Source organism: Hemiscyllium ocellatum, chromosome 43 (genome assembly GCF_020745735.1).
Source record: "Hemiscyllium ocellatum isolate sHemOce1 chromosome 43, sHemOce1.pat.X.cur, whole genome shotgun sequence".
NCBI lineage: Eukaryota > Metazoa > Chordata > Chondrichthyes > Orectolobiformes > Hemiscylliidae > Hemiscyllium > Hemiscyllium ocellatum.
Window position 1 is genome coordinate 30,223,304 of NC_083443.1, and position 24,536 is coordinate 30,247,839.

The 24,536-nt window shown below is 44.2% G+C and overlaps 2 protein-coding genes across 3 annotated transcripts in view; one reads left to right on the plus strand and one right to left on the minus strand.

Annotated features, from left to right (window-relative positions):
• The window catches only part of cdh23 (cadherin-related 23), a 674,096-nt gene that overhangs the window by 274,573 nt on the left and 374,987 nt on the right, over positions 1-24,536 (minus strand). The window lies entirely within an intron of this gene.
• LOC132834935 (uncharacterized protein C10orf105-like) overlaps positions 1,763-24,536 on the plus strand; it is a 30,953-nt gene continuing 8,179 nt past the window's right edge. For both annotated transcript variants that reach the window (XR_009647261.1, XM_060854098.1), the window contains exon 1: positions 1,763-1,857. The gene's annotated coding sequence lies outside the window, so the exon portion shown is untranslated. The remainder of the gene's footprint in view (positions 1,858-24,536) is intronic.

Genomic DNA, 24,536 nt, shown 5'->3' on the forward strand with positions numbered 1-24,536 from the left:
ATCCTCTCCCACTCCATTTCAATCTAGCCCCCACCCCTCTCTGCTTACATTTCCTTGACTTTTGATGCCTTTGCACTGTCCTGATGGGCTGTGTTTGTAAATTGTTCTTTTAATTAAAAACATGACTGACTTCTGGAGGAAGTGCCACTTAAATATTTAGTAAATACAGTGAGGGGAAAGGGGAGTGGGGAATGTTTCTGATAGGGTGGCTCAGTGGTTAGCATTGCTGCCTCACAGCGCGAGGGACCTGGGTTCGATTCCAGCCTTCGGTGACTGTCTGTGTGGAGTTTATATATTCTCCTCGTGTCTGCTTGGGATTCCTCTGGGTGCTCCCGTTTCCTCCCACAGTGCAAAGATGTGCAGGTTAGGTAGATCGGCCATGTTAAATTGCCCATAGTGTCCAGGGATGTGCAGGCTTGGTGGTTAGCCAGGGGAAATACAGGGTTACAAGGATAGAGTAGGGAGGTAGGTTGCTGGGTGGGTTGCTGTTTGGTTGGTCAGTGTGGACTCAATGGGCCAAATGGCCTTCTTTCACACTGTCGAGATTCTATGAATGTATTCTATGTATATAATCTCATACGGATGGGAGGGAAGATCAACCTTAATGCCCATCCAGTGTTGCCAAAGAGAAAGTAGTTTCTACATCATATGTCAGTGAAACAGCCTTCTCCCCCAGTGACAGGACGGATGTGAGGGCATTGGAAGTGTACAGATGGGGTTCACCAGGATGTTGCCTGCTATAGTTGAAAAGGCTAAGGGGGGACCAGTGAGAGATTATGAAGGTTATGGACGAGTGAATAGAAACTGGCTTTTCCCCTTAGTTAGAGGGTTAATAACGTGGGTAGACACCTTCAAAGTGAAAGGCAGGAGGTTTAGAGAAGATTTGAGGAAAACACTTTTCACCCAGAGGGTGGTCAGGGTCTGGAATGGACTGCCTAGGAGGTAGTTGAGGTGGGAAACATCACAATCTTTAAAAAAATACTTGGGTGAAGGCATGAAGTGTTATGACATTCAAGGTTATAGGCTTAATGTGGGAAAGTGGGACTGGTGTAAATAGTAGCGCATTTTGGATGGTATGGATTCAATGGGCCAAAGAGCCTTTTCTGTACTATATGATTCTATGAATTTCTAATATTTTCATCATCAGTGTCTGTGAAATCTGGGTGGGGCAGGTGTCGGGAATGATCCATGATTTTAAAAGGAAATTGGATGGAGTGCGTGCATGGCATGACCTTGTGGGAGCATGGGATAGAATGGGGTAATGGGAGTGAATGGACTGTTCTATGAAAAGTGAGCATAGACATGAGGGCTGAAAGGACTGGTGATCTGATCAAGACGTACAAATGTTTTCAAAAGACAAATGGCGTTTTGACTTCCCTCTAGGTTGCTGCTTGGACACTAATCTCTGCTTCTGGAATGTTCCGTGGCCGTCCTGGAGGCTTGGCAATCCTGACACCCAGCTCACCAGCAGCAGCAGCAGCAGCCACCCGGACAGTGGCTGTACAGCTGAGCTACTCTGGAACATTCCATTCCACAAGGCACCAGGGAGGGAAATCGACTCATAATGCTGACACTGAGATTGAGAAAACATCACTCACTGTCAAAGTGTAAAATGTAGACAGCGGTGAAAGAGTTCACAGTCGGGCGAGGAGCTTTCGTTGCATGTGGGCTGGGTAGCAAGTTACAAAGGAGCTGGTGCAACTTTTATTCCAACTCCTCCCCACCAGTCTCCTGACCTACAAAGTGCATTCAAACAGAAGTTGCAGAACTCTGTCTGTTGCTGAGAGAGGTGTTGACAAGTGAGACTGAGAGAGAGAGAGAGAGAGAAGAGCGGCCAGCAACCCGAATGCAGTTCAGGTAAAAGCTACTATTCCGATCTTTTCTCCTTAACTTTTCCATTCTGTGTGGAACCTCACTGTTTGTGTGTACAGCAGAAAGGGACCTCTTTATTGAATTAGTTCCTTTTCATTACTGGCAGCGTAGCAAGTGACTGACTTTGTAAGACCTGTACTGCCCAATTTGTGACCTTGGCTTCTCGATACCTATCGCTCTGCTTCACCTTCTGTGGAGCTGAAAGTTGCACAGCGTCCTTCAGCAGTGCTAGGAAGTTAGCCAATGGGGCAGACTGCAGGTGAAGTTTTGAAGATGGGAGGGAAACAATGAAAAAGGAAGGGAGTGCATTGATTTAGTGACTTTGACAACCCTTATTACATCTATAAGGTACTTTTACAGCTGAGTAAGCACATCTGAAGTATGGGCACTGTTATAACGAGTGAAAGCAGGTCACCAACTTACACACTGTAAATATTCAACAAAGAGGAATCACTATGGTTCAGGGGGAGGCAATTCGGCTCATTGTGCCTGCACCAGCCCTCCAAATGAGCAATGTGACTTAGTACCATTCTCCTGCCTTTCCTCTGTAACCCTTACACATAACTGAAAGAGGAACAGTCATCCAGTGTCCAATAATGAGAATGACTGGACCATGCAGCAGCTGAGGAAGTGGGCCAAGAAACGGCAAATGGAGTTTAATACAGATAAGTTTGAGTTCTCGTGTTTTGGAAAGTCACATCAAGGTAGATGTTTCATGGTGAATCGTAGCACGTTGAGGAATGCAATGGAACAGAGGGACCTTGGAGCTCAGGGGTTCACGGTTCTCTGAAAGTGGAGTCCCAGGTAGACAGGGCAGTGAAGAAGGCTTTTGGCACACTGGCCTTCATCAGTCAGGGCACTGAGTATAGAGGTTGGGAAGTTATGTCACTGCTGCACAGAATGTTGGTGAGGTCATACTTGGAGCATTGTGTACAGTTTTGGTCACCTTGCTATAGGAAAAATGTTGTTAAACTGGAAAGAGTGCAGAAAACACTTACAAGGATGTTGCCAGAACTCAACAGAACCCAACAGGAAAGGCTGGACAAACTAGGATTTTTTTCTTTACAGCATAGAAGACTGAAGGAGGGATCTTATAGAAGTATATAAGATCATGAGAGGCGTGGATAGGGTAAATGCACTCAGTCTTTTTCCCAGGGTTAGGGAATTGAGGACCAGAGGGCATCAGTTTGGGGTGAGAGGGGAAAGAATAAAAGGGAACCTGAGGGGCAACTTTTTATACAGAGGGTGGTGCGCATATGGAATGAGCTGCCAGTGGAAGTGGTTGAGATGGGTACATTAACAACATTTAAAAGGCAGTTGGACAAATACATTGATAGGAAAGGGTTAGAAGGATATGGGCCAAGTGCAGGGAGATGGGGTTAGTGTTAATGGACATTATGGTTGGCATGGAGCAGTTTGGGCCAAACTGCCTCTGTGCTGTAGGGATCTATGATTCTGTGTTTTAGTGACACTCTCAGGGATAATTATCACAGATTTATTATAGTGCAGCAGGAGGCCATGCACCGGTTCTATTCTCTAGTGCTAATCTCCATATCCCTGTACATCTTTATTATCCAGAAAAAAATAAACATCCAATACCTGCAAGTTATTAGTCAGAACGCTGGGGAAAACTCACCCCCTTTTAATTCCACTCGAGGCAGCTGACATGCCCTCTGTTTAACATCAATGAATAGAATCCTTACAGTGTAGAAGCAGGCCATTTGGGCCATACTGACCCTCCAAAGAGCATCTCACTCAGATCCACCCTATCCTCACATTTCCCATGGCCAATCCATCTGACCTACACATCGTTGGATGGTGGCAGGGAGCTGGAACACCTGCAGGAAATCACAGAGAGAATGTGGAGAACGTGCAAACTCCATACAGACAGTCACCTGAGGGCAGAACTGAACCTGGGGCCCCGTTGCTGTGAGGCAGCAGTGCTAACCACTGAGCCACCGTGCTGATCCTGAAGAATGCCACCTTCAGCTGTCCCTCAGTACTGCATGGGTCTGGCAGTAGTCTGATTTTGTGCCCAGGCCTCTCAAGTAGACCTTTAACCTACTAGCATCTGACCTACAATATTACCGAGTCACAGATGACACTTAATGTAATCAGTCAAGCAGACTCAGACGGAGACTTCCCCATGGTAAGGCTGGGATGGTCTTCCGAATCTCCTGCGGGGATTATCATGGGAAGCTGAGAAACCTCCTGCAGAGGTTCCACCTCATTGCCTACAAGATCTTCAGGATAACAGGCCGATGAGGGCAAAGACTATAGTTGAACTAAGGTGAGAATTCAAAATAACACAAGCTTTTAAAAGATTCAAACTTGGATCATTTTGGATATGAAGGTGTGTGCTATCAGTTTAGATCAATGAATGATGACACACCACAGCCTGATAAAACTGCTCAGTGGATATGGACAATCCTTATCCATCAATTCCTCTCTGACAATTGTGCTCTCAACCCCTGACTGTGTCAGCAAATGGCGAATATGGACTCCCCTAAATCTTCTTCCAGCCAAGGAAGATGGTTAAAACAACTGTTTGTGTGAATTCCTATTGAACCTGTCTGTCCTGAAGAAGTTCTGAAATCGTCCCTGACTTGAAATGTTAACTCAGTTTCTCTCGCCACAGATGCGCGCAAGTAGATAGGATAGTGAAGAAAGAGTTTGGTATGCTTTCCGTTATTGGTCAGAGTATTGAGTACAGGAGTCGGGAGGTCATGTTGCGGCTGTACAGTTCACTGGTTAGGTCACTGTTGGAATATTGTGTGCAATTCTGGTCTCTTTCCTATCGGAAAGATGTTGTGAAACTTTAAAGGGTTCAGAAAAGATTTACAAGGATGTTGCCAGGGTTGGAGGGTTTGAACTATAGGGAGAAGCTAAATAGGCTGGGGATGTTTTCCCTGGAGCATCGGAGGCTGAGGGGTGGCCTTATAGATGTTTATAAAATCATGAGGGGCATGGTTAGGATAAATAGACAAAGTCTTTTCCCTGGGGTGGAGGAGTCCAGAACTAGAGGGCATAGGTTTAGAGTGAGAGGGGAAAAATATAAAAGAGACCTAAGGGGCAACGTTTTCACACAGAGGGTGGTACGTGGAGTTGAAATGCCCATCAGCAATGATTGAATAGCGGAGTGAACTCGATGGGCCAAATGGTCTTACTTCCACTCCTATGTCTTATGGTGTATGGAATGAGCTGCCAGAGGAGATGGTGAAGGCTGGTAAATTGCAACATTTGAAAGGCTTCTGGATGGGTGTATGAATAGGAAGGGTTTGGAGGGATATGGGCCGGGTGCTGGCGGGTGGGACTAGATTAAGTTAGGATATCTGATCGGCATGGACGAGTTGGACCGAAGGGTCTGTTTCCGTGCTGTACATCTCTATGACTCTATGCTGCCTGGCCTACTGAGTTTCTCCAGCACTTTCTGTCTTTATTTGCGATTTCCGGCATCTGCATTATTTTGCTTTTAATTGACCCTTATGGCTGTGGAATGGCAAATAGGTACATGAAAGCAGTTGTGGAACAGTTTACAAGACTAAACCATGTGGACAGACAGTGCAAGCAGCACTTAAGCATCTTGTATTCAGTAATTACTTGTCAGGATTTCAACATTAAACACTCTCAATTGAATAGTGTGTTGAAGCTCTATTCTTTTGGCTGTTATTTCCTTCAATGTTCTCTCGCAGTACAGGAAGGTAGGGCTTGAAATCATCATGTGGGATTATATCCAGTGATTAGTTGAATGCATCTGTCTGAAGTTACTTTGGCAGATGCGTTTAACTCGTTTAGAATAAACCAATTCTTCAAGCTGCTGGTGGGGTCTCTCACAATATAAACAAGGAATGGAGGAGGAAAGTGGATCTGAGCAAACTGGGAAAGGGGAAGGGGAACAGAGGTGATGGGGTGGCGATGGGGGGGGGGGGGGGGGGGGGTGATCTGGATGTGGTTGGTAAGAACCTAGTTGACCACAAGAAATATCCCCAGAGTAAAAAGCACACGATGAATTGTCAAAACTCTATAATCGCAGCAGGATACAAGTACCACAGGAGAACAAAACCCCAAACGTTTCCTAAACACTTGCATATTCTGTCCCAGTTTTTTGTGACAGTATTCCTTGTCCTTTCAACTGATATTTTGCCACTTCTGTCTCTGACTACTGACAGCCAGACTACTGCGACCCTTAGGACTCATAACAGCACACAAGCCAACTTCCACACTCAGACAACAACTCACTAGAACAAAGGACCCAATAGCCAGCACGAGCCAAACTAACGTAGTTTACAAAATACCATGCAAGGACTGCACAAAACACTATATAGGACAAACAGGAAGACAGCTAACAATCCGCATCCATGAACATCAGCTAGCCACAAAACGACACGACCAGCTATCCCTAGTAGCCATACACTCAGACAACCAGGAACATGAATTTGACTGGGAAAACACTACCATCATAGGACAAGCCAGACAGAGAACAGCCAGGGAATTCCTAGAGGCATGGCATTCATCCACAAACTCCATTAACAGACACATGGACCTGGACCCCATATACAAACCACTACAGCTGAAACTGACACCCGGAAGCGGCAAGAACATCCATCAACAGACACATCGACCTGGACCCCACATACAAACTACTACAGCTGAAACTGACACCCGGAAGCGGCAAGAACAAACCACTATAAATACCGGAAGAAACATCAAAGCAGCGCTTCACAGGAGGCTCCAATAGCACTGATGATGTTCCCTAGCCAGGGAACGAAACGTTTGCAGCAAAAACTTCCAGCTCGGCGAACAGAACCACAACAACGGACACCCGAGCTACAAATCTTCAACCAGACTTTAATTGTTATCCCTTTCTTTCTGTCTGTCAAATATTTCACCTTCTGGTGCTTTATCCCATTGTGTGACTTATTTCCAGCTCCAATTCTTCACTGCACATATCATGAGATGTTTCTCTTTTGCCTGCCTCACACACATTTTTTTTACTTTTTTCTGAGGTTTTATCAGCCTCAGATGTATTGCCTTTTATAGAAGCTAAGAGCAGGATTAGGCCATTCAGCTCTTTGAGCTTGCTTCCCCCTTCATTATGATCATGGCTGATCATTCAACTCAATAAACTGTTCCCTCTTTACCCTGTACCTTTTAATCTCTTTCGCTCCAAGTGCTAGATCCAACTCCTTCCTGAAGACATGAAGTCTTTGGCCTCAACTGCATCAGTATTCTTCAGGCTCACCACCCTCCGGATGAGGAGATTTCTCCTCATCTCGTTCCACATGGTCAATCCCATATCACCCTTAGAGCTGTGACCCCCTTTCCCTTATCATCACTGTGAGTCTTTCATCTGTCATTGACTCCTCATCTCGTGTCCCTTTCCATTTTGCTAATGTGGCCTTTGGAACATGTTGTGTATATTCTTCCACAGTCTTCCACTTGCTTCCTTCACCTTATTTTGAGATCTCAGTCTGCTCTGATCACTGAGGTAGTCACACACGCTCCTGCCCTTAAGAGTGAAAGCCTCTCTGATATTCTCATCCTTCAGTGAAATCTAAATGGATATATTTTGCTTTCGCTATTTCCAGTTTTGACTTAATTTTTGCCAGAAGGAGATAACAATCAGAAATTATTCCTGCTGTGGGATGCGCACCACGCTCTTGTTTCTAAACCATTGGTCTGCTATGACAATCTGTTTGATTTCTGTGAACATTTTACCGATAAGATGTTTCCTGCTGCAATGACAACCAGCCAAGGGTGAACATCTCCTCTCCGAGCTCAGCCAGCTGTAGAATTTCACCCCTAGCTGAGGCTGAACTTAACAACAAAACAAGGTCAAGAGTGATTTCTAGTGCTCTCCATCTATAAGTGGAAGTTAACAAGACCTTCATTAGATTCAGGGTAACTCCCACTCACAGAACGCAAGTCTAAATGGAGCCTTTCATAGAAATAAAGAAGCTGCAGAAAAAGGCTTTCAACATTGCATCATTTTGGGGGCGATCCCAACTGGACAGTGGAAAAACTCTCTGGGTGGAAAACGCAGCATTCTGTGTGAAACAGGAAAGCCAGTGTGTGCTAATAAAGAGCCTTTGTAGACCAGAAAGGTTGACACACACACTCCAGGCCGTAAACATTCATCTCCTGATCTTTGTTTTTATGGCATCCAAACTTGCCTGTTTCTCTCTCTCTCTCTCTCTCTTTCTCTCTCACACACACACACACACACAGACACACACACTCTCTAACACACACAGACACACAGATACTCTCTCTCATACACACAAACACTCTCTCTCTCACACATACAGACACACACACTCTCACCCACACTCTCTCTCACACACACAGACACACACACAAACACATTCTCTCACACACACACACAGACACACACAAACACACATGCTCTCTCTCTCTCACACACACAGACACACTCACTCTCTCACACATACACAAACACACTCACTCTCTCACACATACACAAACACACTATCTCTTACACACACAGACACACAGACACTCTCTCTCACACATACAGACACACACACTCTCACACACACAGACACACACACTCTCACACACACAGACACACATACAAACACACTCTCTAACACACACACAGACACACACAAACACACACTCTCTCACACACACACAGACACACACACTCTCTCTTTCACACACACACTTTCACACACACTCTCACACACACACACAGACACACACACTCTCTGTCTTCACACACACAGACACACACACTCTCTCTCACACACACACACATACAGACACACACTCTCTCTCTCACATATAGACACACACACAAACACACTCTCTCTCTCTCTCACATATAGACACACACACAAACACACTCTCTCTCTCACACACACACACACTCTCACACACACAGACACACACACACTCTCACACACACAGACACACACAAACACACTCTCTCTCTTTCACACATACAAACACACTCTCTCTCACACACACAAACACACACACTCTCTCAAACACACACAGACACACACACACACAGACACACACACACACACACTCTCTCTCACACACACACAGACACACACACTCTCTCTCTCTCACACACACAGGCACACAGACACTCTCTCTCACTCACATAAAACACAAAAAAAACACTCTCTCTCACACACACAGACACACACACTCTCTCTCTCACACAGGCACACACACAAACACACACTTTCTCACACACACAGGCACACACACAAACATACTCTCTCTCTCACACACACAGACACACACACACACAGACACACACACACACACACTCTCTCTCACACACACACAGACACACACACTCTCTCTCTCTCACACACACAGGCACACAGACACTCTCTCTCACTCACATAAAACACAAAAAAAACACTCTCTCTCACACACACAGACACACACACTCTCTCTCTCACACAGGCACACACACAAACACACACTTTCTCACACACACAGGCACACACACAAACATACTCTCTCTCTCACACACACAGACACACACACAAACACACTCTCTCTCTCTCACACACACAAACACACTCTCTCTCACACACACAGACATACACACAAACAAACTCTCTCTCACACACACAAACACACTCTCTCTCTCACACAGACACACACACACAAACACACTCTCTCTTTCTCACACACACACACAGGCACACACACAAACACACTCTCTCTCTCACACAGACACATACACACAAACACACATTCTCTCTCATACACACAGACACACACACACAAACACACACTCTCTCTCATACACACAAACACACACTCTCTCTCATACACACAGACACACACACAAACACACTCTTTCTCACACACACAGACACACACAGTCTCTCTCTCACACAGACACACACACAAACACTCTCTCTCACACACATACAGACACACACACACAAACACACTCTCTCACACACATACAGACACACACACACAAACACACTCTCTCACACACATACAGACACACACACAAACACTCTCTTTCTCTCACACATAAACTCTCTCTCACACACACAGACAAACATACACACACACACACACTCTCTCTCTCTCTCACACACACACACTCTCTCACTCACACACAGACACTCTCTCACTCACACACATACACACAACCAGACACACACACAATCTCTCTCACACACACATATACACACAGGTACTCACACGCACACACAAAACACACACACGCACGCACACAACCAGACCACACGCCCCCTCTCTCTCACACACACATACTCACATTCACACACACACACAACCAGACACACACCCCATCTCTCTCTCACACACACACACACACACGCACACGCATGCACACACACACGCACACAACCAAATACACACCCCATCTCTCACACACACACACTCACCCAGAGACACACTCACTCTCTCAGACACACACACACCTCGTCACATGCTGCTTCAATGCAAATTACTCCACATCAGTGTACACTGCAGCATTAAAAACCACAAGACTTCCTGCATTTGCACTGTCCCATTAATACAATTTCAAACCATTCCAGGACTGGTTCACAATGTATACGACCAAGCAAACATTGGACACTGATCCACGTTGCTAGAGCTTAGGCAGGTTTCCAAAAGGCTGGTTGAAAGGGATTGACTTAAAGGAAGAGGTGGAGGAAATGTCTCGGGAGGGAATTCCAGAGCTTTACGAAAGTGCAGGCAGCTGAATCTGTGGTGAAGCCAGTCTGACAAAGACTAGCAGTGTTCCTTCAGCACAACAATATTAAGACTTCCTGTGCCTCTCATGTTGAACGTGTCCTCTTGGCTGAGTAACCTCTTATTTCCAAAGTTGGCTGATCACTGGGTTCAGGCATCGCTTAATGCTTGCTGCACTAGATAACAGCCCTCAAGAGAAATGCTTATAACTCCAAAGGGTGCAAATCTCCTCTTGCCCATACATAGGAAACAATGTGCTTCACTGAAAGAGAGAGAGATAAGAGAAAGAGAGAATGTGAAGGAGATGAGAGGGTAAAAAGGGAAAAAAAGATAGATATGGCATCGGAGGTATGGCATTGAGGATACATTAGAGGTTTGGATTAGGAATTGGCTGGCTGGAAGGAGACAGAGGGTAGTAGTTGATGGATTATGTTCATCTTGGAGCGCAGTTACTAGCAGTGTACCACAAGGATCTGTTTTGGGACCATTGCTTTTTGTTATCTTTATAAATGATCTAGAGGAAGGACTTGAAAGCTGGGTAAGCAAGTTTGCGGATGACACAAAAGTCGGTGGAGTTGTGGATAGTGAGGAAGGAAGTGGTAGGTTACAGCGGGATATAGATAAGTTGCAGAGCTGGGCGGAAATGTGGCAAATGGAATTCAATGTAGCTAAGTGCGAAGTCGTTCACTTTGGTAGGAATAACAAGATGATGGATTACTGGGCTAATGGTAGGCTACTTGGTAGTGTGGATGAGCAGAGGGATCTTGGTGTCCATGTACACAGATCTCTGAAAGTTGCCACCCAGGTAAATAGTGCTGTGAGGAAGGCATATGGTGTACTGGGCTTTATTGGCAGAGGAATTGAGTTCCGGAGTCCTGAGGTCATGTTGCAGTTGTATAAGACTCTGGTGCGGCCTCATCTGGAGTATTGTGTGCAGTTTTGGTCGCCATACTATAGGAAGGATGTGGAAGCTTTAGAACGAGTGCAGAGGAGGTTTACCAGGATGTTGCCTGGAATGGTAGGAAAATCTTATGAGGAAAGGCTGAGGCACTTGGGGCTGTTCTCATTGGAGAAGAGAAGGTTTAGGGGAGATCTGATAGAAGTGTATAAGATGATTAGGGGTTTAGATAGGGTAGATACTAAGAACCTTTTACCGCTAATGGAGTCAGGTGTTACTAGGGGACATAGCTTTAAATTAAGGGGTGGTAGGTATAGGACAGATGTTAGGGGTAGATTCTTCACACAGCGGGTTGTGAGTTCATGGAATGCCCTGCCCGTATCAGTGGTGAACTCTCCTTCTTTATGGTCATTTAAGCGGGCATTGGATAGGCATTTGGAAGTTATTGGGCTAGTATAGGTTAGGTAGGATTCGGTCGGCGCAACATCGAGGGCCGAAGGGCCTGTACTGCGCTGTATCCTTCTATGTTCTATGTTCTATGTAAGGTAGACAAGTGAAGGTAAACATACAGGTTGACAAAGTAACAGCAAAAGAGACAGAAAAAGAACAGAATAAGAATAAGTTGGAAAAAAATCCATAACTAGATCCAGAGTGAAGAAGAGTCCTATTGGATTTGAAACATTAACTCTCTGCTGCTCTCTCCACAATGCTGCTGGACGTACTGAGTTTTTCCAGCACTTTCTGTTCTTTGCTTCAAGAAGATTTGTGAGTTGGAGCTGGTGGTTAGTTGGCAAAAGAATGTCAATATGGATAACAGTGGGGTGATGCACCTTGTTACAGAGAACATGGTCAGACAATACCATCTGAAGGGTACTACTCTGTAGGAACAAGAGCAGAGAGGGTGAAAGTGTGCTCAAGTCATTCTGGGTGGCAAGGCTGGTAGATTTTGTTAACAGTATTCTAGGCTTAATCAGGAAAGACAATACAAAAGCAAGGAAGTTATACAGAATCCATATGGAACTATACACACACACATATATATATATATATATATATATATGAAATATCTGGATTAGTGAGGTCAGTTTTTAGATTAGATTAGATTCCCAACAGTATGGAAATAGGCCTTTTGGCCCAACAAGTTCCCACCGACCCTCTGAAGAGTAACCCACCCAGACCCATTCCCCTACATTTACCCTGTCTAATGCACCTAACACTACGGGCAATTTATCCTGACCAATTCACCTGACCCGCACATCTTTGTGATTGTGGGAGGAAACTGGAGCAAATCCGCACAGACCCGGGGAGAACGTGCAAACTCCACACAGACAGTTACCCGAGGCTGGAATCGAACCCGGGTCCCTGGAACTGTGAGGCAGCAGTGCCAACCATTGAGTCACCGTGCTGCCCCAAATGGTGCCACTTTTCAGGAAGGATGAGAATTAATTGAAGAGATTGCAGAAAAGGTTTACTAGAATATTTCCAAGGGCGATCCATGTCAGTTCTGAGGATAGATTGGAGAAATGCAGGTGACAAATCTGATGGAGATGAGTTACCTCACATCCTTTACAAAGGATCTGGATGATGAGTATTTCACATGTCATAACATTCAGGGCTATGGCCAAGTGGGATTAGGTTGAAGGTCAGGTATTTCTCAAGAGACGGTGCAGACTTGACGGGCTAAAGGGCGTCATCTGCACTGTATGAGTCTATGATGTGAAAGACGTTTTCAAAATTATGAGGGATCTGGACACGATATATCTTCCCCTCCGTTATCAGACTTTTGAATGGACCTCTTTAATGTTAAGGTTGATCCCTCTCTGCACCTTCTTGGCAGCTGTAACCCTATGTCCTGCACTCTGGTCGGTTACCCTGATGCACTGGTATAGTACAGTCTGCCTGTAAAGCATGTAATGCAACCCTTTTCACGTCGGTACACGTGACAGTAATAAATCAAATCAAATCAAATCAGACACATTGAGAGAAACTCTTCCCCTTTGGAGAATGATGGAGAACCAGAGGACATTATTCTGAAGTGTTTTCCAAAAGAAGCAAATGAAAGGCAAGATAAAACTTTTTCCATCAAAATGTGTTCAGGCTCTGGAATGTACTGCCTGGAAATGTGAGGGAGGCAGCTTCAATTGAGGAATTCAAGAGGGGCATTGGATGGCCATTCGAATAGAAACAGCATGTAGGGCTACGGGGAAAAGGCAGGAGATTGGTGCAAAGCCAAAATACTCAGAGAGCCAGTCCATGCACGATGGGCTGAGTGGCCTTCCCCCGGACCATAATAATGCTGTTACTTTGTATCTTTCTTCAGAAGTATCATCATAAAAAGGAAAGATGAGCTTTTTTTTTTGAAAATCTGCAATGTTTACAGGACAAGGGTGAAGTGAACACAACTTAGGGGCATCCACAAAACCTACTGTGAAAGGGAGAGGTTTCAAACACTTGATCAATGTGCAGACTGGGCAGTTACAGCTCACAACACGGAGTAAACCCACAAGTAGAAGCAGACATTATGTAAACGACATTGATTGAAATTCTAACCAATGAATGAATGAAGTATGAAGTTACATGACACCAGGTTATTTAGTCCAATGGGTTCATTTGAAATCACAAGCTTTCTTCACTTGATGAAGGAGCTGCGTCCCAAAAGCTTGTGACTTCAAATAAACCTATTGGATTAATAACCTGGTGCCATGTGACTTCTGACTTTGCGCACTCCAGTCCAACACCAGCACCTCCACATCATGAAGGAGTGAGTCTCTATGTGACACACTAAAGTTCTTCATTAAGTAGAGAGGATGAGGATTCTGTCCCATAAAACAAAGAACCATCAATTTGGGACAAATCAAAGAATTGCACTGGGATCTAGTCCCTCTCTACAGTCAGGAGAGTGAAGTTGAACCAACAACCGAATCAGTCTCTCACACAGAGATACATGGGATGCTGATCCTCCCATGTTCTCTCATAACCAGGGGGAGGGGAGCTTTGAATTCAGTGTAATGCAGTTCCCTGTGCTCTCAGCTCTCAGTTGGTAGGTTTGTGGATTCCAGCCTTACTCCAGAGACCTAACCATAAAATATAGGTGGACGCAACTAGATGGTGGCATGGTGATGCAGTGGTTAGCACAGCTGCTTCACAGTGCCTGGGACCCAGGTTTGATTCCAGTCTCGGGTGACTGTCTGTGTGGAGTTTGCACATTCTCCCCGTGTCTGCGCGGGTTTCTTCGGGTGCTCCGGTTTCCTCCCACTGTCCAAAGATGTGCAGGTTAGGGTGAATTGGCCAGGCTAAATTGCCCTGTAATGTCCAGGAATATGCAGGTTAGGTGCATTAGTCAGGAGCAAATGTAGGGGAATAGGTCTGGGTGGGTTACTCTTCAGAGGGTCAGTGTGGATTTGTTGGGCCGAAGGGCCTGTTTCCGCACTGTAGCGATCCTATAATAAAAAGCTAAGTGGTATTGTCAGAGGTGTCACACTGAAGCAAAGCCCTGTGTGCTGTCTGGACTGGGTATAAACAATCCCATTGCACTGAACTGTAGCAGTGCTTTGGCCAATATTTATACCTCAACAAACGTTAAAACAAATTATCTGGCTGTTACCCCGTTGCTGTTTGTGGAGTCTTGCTACATGGAATTTCCTGCATTACAATGATGACTACAGCTCACCGGTTTGTATGTACTTTGGTACCTACTGAGGTCATGAAAGGTACTATATAAATGCAGGTCTTTCTTTTATTGCTCTAATGTCTATTTCTAGCCTCCACCACTTCTGATTATTTTCAAATCAGCATCGTCAACTATGCATCATGTCCAGTACACACTGTTCCAAGCATAGAGAGAGGTCCCTGAGATTAAAGTTAATCTCCTATTACTGTGATACTTGAGCTGAAAATGACAGCCAGGGTTTTCGTTGCTTTTGATTAATTCCCTGAACACTGTGATGAATGGAAATTGATGTCAAGTGGAGCTGCACATCCCCGTAATCATCTTAATCTTTATTAACTGTACTGAGCTCCCTCAACAACATGAATCTGCAGAACTGATGCCTTGGGAGAGGGTACTGCAGCCTTTCCAGTGCAGGTTGTTGTTAAGTCCACTGGGGAAGCCTGTGTCAAGGGTCAAAATGCCTCTGGGGAATGTTCCTTTATCAATGAAGGAGAGTGAGAGATGGAGGTGCAGTGGGCAGTCTCGCTGTCTCTGCGCTAGAACATCTGGGTTCAAGCCCGACCCCAAGAATTAATGGCTCAGGAAGGTGCCGTTCATAATCTGGTCAACTGAGTTGAGTATCAATCTACAAATCCTTGCAGTGCACAACAATGGTAGGTGGTTAAAGTGGGATAGATTCCCGAAACAAGAGCAGAAATTGACAGGAAACTCAGCAAGTCTGGCAGCATCTGTGGGGAGAAAACAAGAGTTAACCTTTCGGATCTGTCATCAGAACTCAACAGGGAGGTACCTAATCCATGAGGTGATGACTGACATGCTAGCTCATGTCATGTGATGGAATGAAAATTGGAGACTCTACCATTGCTGTCCAGAGCCTCAGACTACAACACAGAGTCATAGAGCTGTACAGTACAGAGACAAAGATCCAATTCATCCATGCCCACCAAATATACTAACCTAATCTAATCCCATATCCCTCTAAACCCTTCCTATTCATACACCCATCCAGATGCCTGTTAATTGTTGTAATTCTACCAGCCTCCACCACTTCCTCTGGCAGTTCACTCTATACACATGTAGGTACATTATATGTAATGCATGTCTGTAACATTGTATGTTACCACAGCAACTTTCACTCTCTGGTGCCGGAGTTGCAGGAGAAACTCAGCAGGTCTGGCATCATTTGTGGGGATGTGACAAGTCACCCGAGGCTGGAATCAAACCTGGGTCCCTGGTGCTGTGAGACAGCAATGCTAGCCATTGAGTCATCATGTTGCCCAATAAATGAAATCCACCAAATGAAGCCTTCCATTCCTGATACCATTCCAGTGAATCTCCTTTTAAGTCTCTCCAGAGCTTTAACATCCTTCCTTACGTAAGCTGCCCAAAACAGAACATATTACTCCAAATGCGGTCTGACCAATGATTTATTAAGGTGTAGCATCACTTCCTTGCTCCTATACTTTACATCTCTACTTATAAACCCAATGCTCATTTAAGCCTTCTTAACAACTCTTTCAACTTGCCTGGCCACATTCAGAGAGTTACGTTTGTTCTGTTCGCCGAGCTGGAAGTTTTTGCTGCAAACGTTTCGTTCCCTGGCTAGGGAACATCATCAGTGCTATTGGAGCCTCCTGTGAAGCGCTGCTTTGATGTTTCTTCCGGTATTTATAGTGGTTTGTTCTTGCCGCTTCCGGGTGTCAGTTTCAGCTGTAGTAGTTTGTACGTGGGGTCCAGGTCGATGTGTCTGTTGATGGATGTTCTTGCCGCTTCCGGGTGTCAGTTTCAGCTGTAGTGGTTTGTATATGGGGTCCAGGTCCAGCAGCGCTTCACAGGAGGCTCCAATAGCACTGATGATGTTCCCTAGCCAGGGAACGAAACGTTTGCAGCAAAAACTTCCAGCTCGGCGAACAGAACCACAACAACGGACACCCGAGCTACAAATCTTCAACCAGACTTTAAAGTTACGTTTGTGAATCCTGAGGTCTCTCTGCTCCTGTTTTCGCCTGAAGATTGTACCGTTGAGCCTGTATTGTCTCTTCATGAATGTCTGCTCATTGGGCCAAGTTGTCAATGGTCCTCTGAAGTCTGTCAGCATCAGCATCATCATCCTCACCGATCACTGTTTCCCTAACTTGCATCTGCAAATTCAGATATTTTGCCTTCAACACCCACCTCCAAATCAATTATACAAACCAGAAAAAGCAAGGGTCTCAACACTGATTCCTGGGGAACACCCTTTTCAATTTGTCTCCAAACTGAGCAACGGCCATCTATACCTATCCTCTATTTCCTATCTTTTAGCCAAATTCTAATCCATGTGGCCAAGGACCCATCAATCCCAAACATTTCTGATTTGTTAACCAACCTGTCATGTGGCACCATATTAGATGTTTTCAATTTGCTCAATCCTAAATGTTAATGGTTCCTTTAAAATTTCAAGGCTCCAAGTTGGCATATTTGTCAAAAGCCAACTAGTTCTCAGACACACACCTGATGCACCAAGTTCCATTGGAATCCCATCCACTAGGTTTTGAAATAAAGTGTTTCCAGCCAAACTGAGTAATAGATTATCCTACACAGATGAAACAATTACCTCCTACAACTTTCAGTGACAGAGATAGTTAAAGCCAAGAACTCCAGAACCAGTTGACCATATGCAACAATGCTTTGGAAAGTTAGGAGGAACTACTCGATTATGCACATTAGACACTAAGCACCAATGACCCCAAAGCTTTTACTAAGGTATGAATTTTGGCTTTGAGTAGAAGCGTCCTTTTTTCAACAATGGAACATTTGAGATTGGTAGGAATGACCAATAAGATATTGCAAAATAATGTAAGAATTTCAGATGATGCAATTTATTGTCGAAGCATACCTCCATTAAGGTGTGCCTGATACATTTCCACCTTATCCATTTGCATGGTAACAGTTGTTTAGTTCAGTGCTGGACTAACTTGCTGTACCTTGGGGAGTGCAGTTGTTGCACTGTTCTAATTTTAGGTGAATTTGAAACGTTACTTATACACTTAATGGTAAGGTCTGAGGAAGTGTTGCTGAACAAAGAGACCTTGGAGTGCAGTTCCATTGCTCCTTGAAAGTGGAGTCACGGGTAGCTAGGATAGTGAAGACGGCATTTGGTATGCTTTCCTTTATTGGTCAGAGTATTGAGCACAGGAGTTGGGAGGTTATGTTGCGGCTGTACAGGACATTGGTTTTGCCACGTTGGAATATTGCGTACAATTCTGGTCTCCTTCCTATCGGAAGGATTTTGTGAAACTTGAAAGGGTTCAGAAAAGATTTACAAGGATGTTGCCAGGGTTGGAGGATTTGAACTATCGGGAGAAGTTGAATCAGCTAGGGCTGTTTTCTCTGGAGCGTTGGGGGCTGAGGGGAGACCTTATAGAGGTTTATAAATTCATGAGGGGCATGGATAGGATAACTAGACAAAGCCTTTTCCCCGGGTGGAGGAGTCCAGAACTAGAGGCATAGGTTTAGGGTGAGAGGGGAAAGATATGAGAGAGACCTAAAGGGTAACGTTTTCACGCAGAGGGTGGTGCGTGTATGGAATGAGCTGCCAGAGGATGTGGTGGAGACTGGTACAATTGCAACATTTAAGAGGCATTTGGATGGGTATATGAATAGGAAGGGTTTGGAAAGATATGGGCCGGGTGCTGGCAGGAAGGACTAGCTTGGGTTGGGATATCTGGTCGGCATGGACGAGTTGGACCGAAAGGTCTGTTTCCATGGCTGTACATCTCTATGACTCTATAACTCTATAACGGAAGACTCTCTTACCTGCAGGGTTTTGTTAGGTATTCCAGAGTGACAACTCTCAGTACTGGAAAAACACAACTCTTTCTGTTGTATTTGGCACTTTCTTCCAGGGAGGAAAGCATTTGACCTGGATATTCTGACATTTAGTCACTGACATTAAAAGATTGAACACTAAAGTTAACAGAGTGACAGTGAGATGGGTTCATCCTGACCTTGAGGCCTGAGTCTACATTTCATCACACTTAACTAGATCTGAAGGATCAGCTCATGAACAACTGATTGACTGACTTCACAAAGTTGTGGCATTGGTTAAATGAATGAAAATATATGATGAAAAGCTGCGGGACTTGATTAAAATCTTACTGGGAAACTGAACTGATCATTCACATGAGTTCTGATCAATTCCAGGGGACTGGTTATAAATCATCTCCCATTTTATTATATACTGTACATAAGGCACTCTTTCTTGAGCTTATTCAATTTCTATATGAACTCCCTAGTGCCCAAAGTCTCAGAATGACTGGAGTTTAAAGGACGGAGAGTAGACTTGCTCCCTGTCCTAAGTCACTCAGAGGCTGATTTCACTCCGATTTTCTGTCTAGAGTCCTTGAGTAGCGTCTCGCTCAAAGGCAGTGATTTATATCCCTTCAAACTACACATTCCTGGCTTTTTCATTCATAGCTCACAAAGCAAAAACCTGCAAAGTTAGTGATCATGGAACTTGGTGATTAAGTATGGGCTGGAATGTTTCACAGGCAGATGTCTAGATGTTGAATTAGCAGCAAAAGATTTTCAGAGATTAACAAAGATTTTATTCTGAATCTATAGTTTAGCACAAACACCAGCTTCCACCTTTCCCAGACGGCAACCTCTGATTGGACAGAACTCAGCTTTTTCATCAACTTTCCAATCTAATCTAATTTGCTTTTACACAGCTTTATATATTCAGAAATACTTTTAAGGAACGCTGAAAGTTTATTCCACCACCAAATCACCCACGTTATTTTCTTCCTTGAAGAACTCAGCTCTCTTTATGTTTTGAATTCAGCCTTTTATGTTCCACATATTTACAAATGTCTACATTTTCTTTCCCCTTCTCTCAGCATGTTCAATGGCTATTTTACCATAAAGATTAAGTCATCACAGTCCCAAGAGGACCATAGCGCTGCTCTCTAATGACAGAATACGCGCACACACACACACACACACACTCTCTCCCCCTCTTGCCTCCCCACCCACATACACACCCTCTCCCTCCCTCTCTCACACACACATCAGTGATGGAGTGAGTTTGCATTTGCAGATTTGTATTTGTAGATACATTCTATTTTGTTCATAAAGCACATTATCTGTAGGCAGTCAGTCCATGTGACATTTTATAAAATCCTACTTTGGAAATAGAACCAGTCTGACTCAAGGTTGGGACACAGACAGACTCTGAACTCACACCTTTAATGCATTGTCTAAGCTTTATTTTAAAAAACCTTAAGTTACCTCGGGACTGTGACTTGAAAGAAATTCTGAGATTTACATATTCATCAATTGAAACCTGCATACCTATTCTAAGTGATTGAAGACTTTACAGAAATCTAGCTTTGTTCAACACAGCGCATCAGTTGTTCGACAATTTTACTATAAATTCTGTGTCCTATGATCCTGTTCCACTAACTACCTGAGGAAGAAGCCGCGCTCCAAAAGCTTGTATTTCCAAACAAACCTGTTGAACTATAACTTGGTGTTGTGTAAATTTTAGCCTTGTCCACCCCAGTCCAATACCGGCACCTCCACATCATGGAACAGAGAGAGAGAGCGATGACTGGTGGTGAGTTTAACCTGTGGATCACCATGTCTCAGATGAAGGAAGAAGTTGAGAAGGAGAGTCCTTTATGGTAACCTCAGTCAGTGCAGGAATTGAACCCACTATGTTGGCTTCATTCTACATCACAAACCAACTAACTGAGCTAACCGACCTCTTGCGCTTTGACCCCACCCTTAAATAGAACTTCCTCCTTCTTTTGCTTGTTTCTCCAACTCTTCCACAGAGTAGTGTGCAACATCCTGCAGGTTATGTTGTTCCAATGAGATGTGAAAGAGTCAGACAGAGTTGAGACAGATTTCATGCAAGTCTAAACAATAAACATTGAATGGAACAATGCTGACACTGAGCCACAGTCGGCATTGAGACATGTTGATATGTTGAGGAGGGTTGATGAGAATGGACTGTGCTTATTAAAAGCACAGAATTATATCAATAACTGCTGGTCAGCCTCACTTGCGCTAAGTTCATCTCCTGGCCTCAAGCAGCTACAGAGCAGGACTACAGCTCTCCAGTATAATTTCAGAGACAACCTCTTTCATAAGAGGTGCCCGACTGAGTGAATTCTGGAGGTGAATGATGCTGAGCTCCAAGTATAATGCACATGTTGAGCCATATATTAATAAAACATTACACTCATTGTTCAAGCACTGACAACTGCATTGTCAGAAACAGAAATCTTATATGGCCTAAAAACAAATCCTTGATGACAATTTTGAACCGATTCTGTTCTGAAAATGTGTTTCTAGCTTCATGTAGTGACTTGCGTTCTGAGTTTCTCATAAACAATATCAAAATTGACATTCAAACACCTGATGCCAATCTATATTCATATGGTTAGAGACAAAAAAAACTGCAGTTGCTGGAATCCAAGATAGACAGGCAGGAGGCTGGAAAAACACAGCAAGCCAGGCAGCATCAGGAGGGGGAGATCTAAAAGAGTTCTCCACCTCCTGACGCTGCTTGGCTCGCTGTGTTCTTCCAGCCTCCTGCCTGTCTACCTAATCTATATTCACAGCCTGGAATACCAGTAACAAATGCTGAAAGTCAGAAATATTGCAACATTCTTGGGCAGAATGTAACCAAAACCTCAACTTATCGTAAATGACAAGTTGGAATTCTGAGAAAGCTAGGTTCTCCTTGCTGCAGCGCCAGTTAAGGAATACTGTAACAGAAAATATTGAAACCATCAAGAATAAGTGACAAGGCACTGTCCTGATGGCAGCAGAGTCAGTAACCAGAGGATTGTCTCAGACAATTGGTAAGAAGTCTGCAATGCATCTCAGGACATTATTGGAATAATGTGTTCAGTTCTGGTCTCCCTGCTATAGGAAGGATGTTGTGAAACTTGAAAGGCTTCAAAAAAGATTTACAGGGATAATGCCAGGATTGGAAGGTTTTAGCTACAGGGTGAGGCTGATTAGTCTGGGGCTGTTTTCCCTGGAGTGTCGAAGGCTGAGGAGTGACCTTATAGAGGCTTATAAAATCATGAGGGGCATGGATAGGATAAATAGGCAAGGTCTTTTCCTTGGGGTGGGGTCCACCACTTGAGGGCATAGGTTTAGGGTGAGAGGGGAAAGATATACAAGTTACCTGAAGGGCAACTTTTTATGCTGTATATGGAATGAGCTGCCAGAGGAAGTGTTGGTGGGTGGTACAATTGCAACATTTAAAAGATGAGTATATGAATAGGAAGGGTTTGGAGGGATATGGACCAAATGCTGGCAAATGGGACTAGAGTGATTTAGGATAAATGGTCAGCATGGATGAATTGCCTCTGTGCTGTACAGCTCTATGACTCTTTGACTCAGAGAGTCGTTCAGACAGGAACCTCACAATCTGTAAACAGTGCTTGGATGAGCACTTGAAATGTTGTATCAATCAAGGCTGTGGGACGAGTGCTGGAAAGTGGGACTCGTAGATTTAGAATTGTTTTGTTGGTAAGGACTCAATGAGCCCAAGTGCCTTTTCTGTACTGTGTAATTCCACGGAAAGGACCAGTGGTGGGTTTAGAAGACGTTTTGCACAGCCAGTGACTTGTGCACCCAGTCATTCGAGAGCAACAAGTGGTGGTGATTTAACCTGAAGGTCCCCATGCCTCAGGTGAGGGGAGAGGTTGAGAAAGAAAATCCTTCATGGTAACAGTCACGGAAAACAAGTGGTGGAATCAGGTTTGATGTTAAATTTCACAAAGGAACTGGATATAAAAAAGGGAAGGGTTTCAGAGTATGTTTTGTATAATGAAATGAATTAATCAAAGTTCAATCTCAGCCAACTTTGAGAATGATGAGAGGTAACTGTCTGGAAGGACGGGAATTTTGCAGGAGTCATTGAGTCCTACAGCACAGAAACAGACTCTTCGGTCTAACTCGTCCATGCCGACTAAGTATCTTGAACTGAACTAGTCCCATTTGGCCCAGACCCTTTTAAACCTTTCCTATTCATGTACCTGTCCAATTATCTTTTAAATGTTGCAATTGTACCAGCCTCCACCACTTCTGGTAATTCTTTTTATACATGCACCACCCTCTGTGTGAAGAAGTTGCCCCGCATGTTCCTTTTAAATCTTTTCCTTCTCACCTTAAACCATGCCCTCTCGTTTTGGACTCCCTTATTGTTTAGCCCCTTGAGCCTACTCTGTCTCTCAACAGGATCATGGATTCCCATTCTCCAGACCCCTCCCTCACTAAGGACGAACAGTCAATCCTCACCTTCATTTCATTACGGCCACATGTCAACTAATTTTCCACACACCAAAAGACCTCTGTTGTTGCTAATCTGACACACCTCATGTCCATTTTCTTCCCCTTCCCCCATAAACCTTCAGCCGCCTTACACTACTCCCACTGCCCCACCTATGGCTCTCGTCTGCCTCTCCTCCAGTGGGACTCATGTGTGTCCCAATGCATGCAACCATTTCTGATCCCTTTCCAATCAAGGTCAATTCAATCAAGAAGACATGAAACATGACTTGCATGGCAACTATTAATGATATCCTGGTCTGACCATGCATGATCTCTGGAGATGAGAAGCTCAAGTGCGATGTCGGTTGTGTGCATAGCTGCTTACTCCACAGCTGACCTGAGATCCATCTGGTTCACTCATGTCCATCAGGGAGAGAAATCTGCCATCCTCACTCGGTCTGGCCTACGAGTGACTCCAGATACCAATGTTAAAACAAAATAAATTTTAGCTTGGATACTTAAAAGAAGGATTTCCTGTATAGACGTGGTATCACAAAATTGGATGAGATGAGAAAGCTTGTTCTGCCCACATGATGTTAACCCTGCTAAATTCCCATTGTAGACTTCTTAAAAATTACATATTCACTGGACACAATCTCAGTTGAACATCTCCTGTGTAGGACCTCTGCCAGGAATACTTATCAGTGCTGATCTAGTGCTTGAATCTAGGGATGAGGTTCAAACCTGTGGTGAATCTGAACTGCTCTCTGAATTGGAGCTGAATCAGTTCAAGAGCGACAAGAGATGGCTAACATACAGCAGCCTTGCCAGCAACATCCACATCCCATACAGAAGCAAAAGGATGCTGTCAAAGGTGCTAGGACGAGGGAAGAATATGCTCAAATTTTCAATCCAAAGTAAAATCAACTACTTGCTCAAGATGGAGGTCACAAAGATTTATATGGATGAATAAATGCAAATTGGCTTTTATTTTTTTCCCCTTCCATTACTTAAGCTGCAAGTGCCAAATGGGTCTGAAGCAATTTACCTTCAGGAAGATCTAAAGTGATTGACCATACGTATTAATTGTAA